The sequence below is a fragment of the Triticum aestivum genome, chromosome 2D, assembly GCF_018294505.1.
Source record: "Triticum aestivum cultivar Chinese Spring chromosome 2D, IWGSC CS RefSeq v2.1, whole genome shotgun sequence".
In the NCBI taxonomy this organism is placed as follows: domain Eukaryota; kingdom Viridiplantae; phylum Streptophyta; class Magnoliopsida; order Poales; family Poaceae; genus Triticum; species Triticum aestivum.
This window is the reverse complement of record NC_057799.1, coordinates 558,782,707-558,787,632: the sequence shown is the minus strand read 5'-3', so window position 1 is coordinate 558,787,632 and position 4,926 is coordinate 558,782,707.

The following is a 4,926-nucleotide window of genomic DNA, read 5'->3' as shown; positions in this document are numbered from 1 at the left end:
TTGACCTTCACAGATGATTTGAGCAAATATGGGTATATCTACTTGATGAAACACAAGTCTAAAACATTTGAAAAGTTCAAACAATTTCAGAGTGAAGTGGAAAATCATCGTAACAAGAAAATAAAGTTTCTATGATCTGATCGTGGAGGAGAATATTTGAGTTACGAGTTTGGTCTTCATTTGAAACAATGTGGAATAGTTTTGCAACTCACGCCACCCGGAACACCACAGCGTAATGGTGTGTCCGAACGTCGCAATCGTACTTTACTTGATATGGTGAGATCTATGATGTCTCTTACTGATTTACCGCTATCTTTTGGGGTTATGCTTTAGAGATGGCTGCATTCACGTTAAATAGGGCACCATCTAAATCCGTTGAGACGACGCCTTATGAACTCTGGTTTGGCAAGAAACCAAAGTTGTCGTTTCTTAAAGTTTGGGGCTGCGATAATTATGTGAAAAAACTTCAACCTGATAAGCTCGAACCCAAATCGGAGAAATGTGTCTTCATAGGATACCGAAAGGAGACTGTTGGGTACACCTTCTATCACAGATCCGAAGCCAAGAGATTCGTTGCTAAGAATGGATCCTTTCTAGAGAAGGAGTTTCTCTCGAAAGAAGTGAGTGGGAGGAAAGTAGAACTTGATGAGGTAACTGTACCTACTCCCTTATTGGAAAGTACTTCATCATAGAAATCTGTTCCTGTGACTCCTACACCAAGTAGTGAGGAAGCTAATGATGATCATGTAACTTCAGATCAAGTTACTACCGAACCGCGTAGGTCAACTAGAGCAAGATCCGCACCAGAGTGGTACGGTAATCCTGTTCTGGAGGTCATGTTACTTGACCATGACGAACCTACAAACTATGAGGAAGCGATGATGAGCCCAGATTCCGCAAAATGGCTTGAGGCCATGAAATCTGAGATGGGATCCATGTATGAGAACAAAGTGTGGACTTTGGTTGACTTGCCCGATGATCGGCAAGCCATCGAAAATAAATGGATCTTCAAGAAGAAGACTGACGCTGACGGTAATGTTACTGTCTACAAAGCTCGACTTGTTGCGAAAGGTTTTCGACAAGTTCAAGGAGTTGACTACGATCAGACCTTCTCACCCGTAGCGATGCTTAAGTCTGTCCGAATCATGTTAGCAATTGCCGCATTTTATGATTTTGAAATTTGGCAAATGGATGTAAAGACTGCCTTCCTGAATGGATTTCTGGAAGAAGAGTTGTACATGATGTAGCCTGAAGGTTTTATCGATCCAAAGGATGCTAACAAAGTGTGCAAACTCCAGCGATCCATCTATGGACTGGTGCAAGCATCTCGGAGTTGGAACAAACGTTTTGATAGTGTGATCAAAGCATATCATTTTATACAGAGTTTTGGAGAAGCCTGTATTTACAAGGAAGTGAGTGGGAGCTCTGTAGTATTTCTAATATTATATATGGATGACATATTGTTGATTAGAAAATGATATAGAATTTCTGGATATCATAAAAGGATACTTGAATAAGAGTTTTTCAATGAAAGACCTCGGTGAAGCTGCTTATATATTGGGCATCAAGATCTATAGAGATAGATCAAGACGCTTAATTGGACTTTCACAAAGCACATACCTTGATAAAGTTTTGAAGAAGTTCAGAATGGATCAAGCAAAGAAAGGGTTCTTGCCTGTGTTACAAGGTGTGAAGTTGAGTCAGACTCAATGCCCGACCACTGCAGAAGATAGAGAGAAAATGAAAAGTGTTCCCTATGCTTCAGCCATAGGCTCTATCGTGTATGCAATGTTGTGTACCAAACCTGAATGTGTGCCTTTCTATTAGTTTAGCAGCGAGGTACCAAAGTAATCCAGGAGTGGATCACTGGACAGCAGTCAAGAACATCCTGAAATACCTGAAAAGGACTAAGGATATGTTTCTCGTTTATGGAGGTGACAAAGAGCTCGTCGTAAATGGTTACGTGATGCAAGCTTTGAAACTGATCCAGATGACTCTAAGTCACAAACCGGATATGTATTTATATTGAACGGTGGAGTTGTCAGTTGGTGCAGTTCTAAGCAAAGCGTCGTGGCGGGATCTACATGTGAAGCGGAGTACATAGCTGCTTCGGAAGCAGCAATTGAAGGAGTCTGGATGAAGGAGTTCATATCCGATCTAGGTGTCATACCTAGTGCATCGGGGCCAATGAACATCTTTTGTGACAATACTGGTGCAATTGCCTTGGCAAAGGAATCCAGATTTCACAAGAGAACCAAGCACATCAAGAGACGCTTAAATTCCATCTGCGATCAAGTCAAGGAGGGAGACATAGAGATTTGCAAGATACATACGGATCTGAATGTTGCAGACCCGTTGACTAAACCTCTTCCACGAGCAAAACATCATCAGCACCAAGACTCCATGCGTGTTAGAATCATTACTATGTAATCTAGATTATTGACTCTAGTGCAAGTGGGAGACTGAAGGAAATATGCCCTAGAGGCAATAATAAAGTTGTTATTTATATTTCCTTATATCATGATAAATGTTTATTATTCATGCTAGAATTGTATTAACCGGAAACATAATACATGTGTGAATACATAGACAAACAAAGTGTCACCAGTATGCCTCTACTTGACTAGCTCGTTGAATCAAAGATGGTTATGTTTCCTAACCATAGACATGAGCCATCATTTGATTAACGGGATCACATCATTAGTGAATGATGTGATTGAATTGACCCATTCCGTTAGCTTAGCATTTGATCGTTTAGTATATTGCTATTGCTTTCTTCATGACTTATACATGTTCCTATGACTATGAGATTATGCAACTCCCGAATACCGGAGGAACACTATGTGTGCTACCAAATGGCACAACGTAACTGGGTGATTATAAAGGTGCTCTACAGGTGTCTCCGATGGTACTTGTTGAGTTGGCATAAATCGAGATTAGGATTTGTCACTCCAATTGTCGGAGAGGTATCTCTGGGCCCTCTTGATAATGCACATTACTATAAGCCTTGCAAGCAATGTGACTAATGAGTTAGTTGCGGGATGATGCATTACGGAATGACAGACTTGCCGGTAACCAGATTGAACTAGGTATTGAGATACCGACGATCGAATCTCGGGCAAGTAACATACCGATGACAAAGGGAACAATGTATGTTGTTATGCGGTTTGACCGATAAATATCTTCATAGAATATGTAGGAGCCAATATGAGCATCCAGGTTCCGCTATTGGTTATTGACCGGAGACGTGTCTCGCTCATGTCTACATAGTTCTCGAACCCGTAGGGTCCGCAGGCTTAACGTCCTGTGATGATCGGTATTATGAGTTTATGTGTTTTGATGTACCGATGATAGTTCGGAGTCCCAGATGTGATCACTGACATGACGAGGAGTCTCGAAATGGTGGAGACATAAAGATTGATATATTGGACGGCTATATTCGGACACCGGAAGTGTTCCGGGCGATTTCGGAGAAAACCGGAGTGCCGGAGGGGTTACCGGAACCGCCCGGGGAAGTATTGGGCCTTAGTGGGCCTTAGGGGAGAGAGAGGGCAGCAGCCTAGGAGGTGGAGCGCCCCCTCCCATGGGGAGTCCGAATTGGACTAGGGGAGGGGGACGCGGCCCCTGATGAGGACATAGACCTGGGGTAGGGTAATAGGCCTGACCTATACGTCCTATCCAAGGTCGCTGTTGTGACACCCCAAAATTTTGGCCTTGTTTTATTTATTTAAAATGTTACCAGGAAATAAAACTTTTCCAATTGTCAAGTTTTACCTTTTGTGATTCTGGATTTTTGCTTCAAGTGGGAAAAAACTTTCAAAGGTATTGTTGGACTTGATAGCCCTCTTTATAAAATCAATCCTTTACCAGTGGATTTATTTGCATAATTATTTTTCATGAGTTTTATTCTTTTAAAATGATCTTTCATAATTTTGGAGCCCTTTTTGCACTGCAACAACTTGACAAATGCTTTTAAATTTTCCACCAAAATTTGGGGATGTCATGTGATGTTTGCACATCACTTTTATGCAAAAATACCTTCTGGCCATTGGAGATTTTGAGCTCTACACCAACTTTTCCAATCTGGTCCAGTAGGCACTTTTGCACTACAACCCATCTAAATATTTCCTTAAAAATTCTTCCAAGTGTTTGGAGATGTCAGTGGATGCATACAATTCATCTTCAAGCAAAAACCCAGGGATGTTCTTTGGAAAATTTGAGAGGATCAGCCTCTTTTGCATTCTGGTCCAATTTGATGATTTGTACTGCAAGCATGTTTTCCTTTGCTCTTATAACCCTGATCTTTCTCCTACTTGTAGCCCTCCCTACCAAACTCTTAAGTCCAGGAGATTGGGCTCATTGGAGGTTTTGAAGTTCATGCTCTAAACCCTTCTGTCTTCTGTCCAAAACTGGAGTTTTGCAAAACTTGCACTAACAAGTTTCTGGTTTTGCCCAAGTGACCTTACCATCATCTCCTGCATCTAAAGAGGCCCTGATCTGGAGATTTTGGCCAATCCAAGAGTTGCCTAAGTGCACTTGGCTTTCTGCCAAACACCTGGTGTGCATAGTCATTTTTGGCAAGCTCTCTGGTTTGCACTGTGGACATAAACCCCTGGCCTATCCACCTTGTCCACTGAGCTCCTAGCCACCCCTACCCTTGTTCTGTTCTTTGCCAGCTCCACCCTCGCGCTCTAGACCACACTAGCATTTCGTCGAACAGGTGCCGTGCGTGCTCTGGGCGCGCCTAGAGCGCACGTTTTGCACGCGCGCACTGAGCCGACACGCCGCACTGCCGCACTCGACGCGACCCGACCCTGGCCCCCTCTGCATCGCTGAACCGCGCACTAGCCGCTCCCTGCTCCACGGCATCGATGGCACCCTGCAGCGCCACTGGCAGCGCCTTGGCAGCACGCCGGCGTCGGCAGC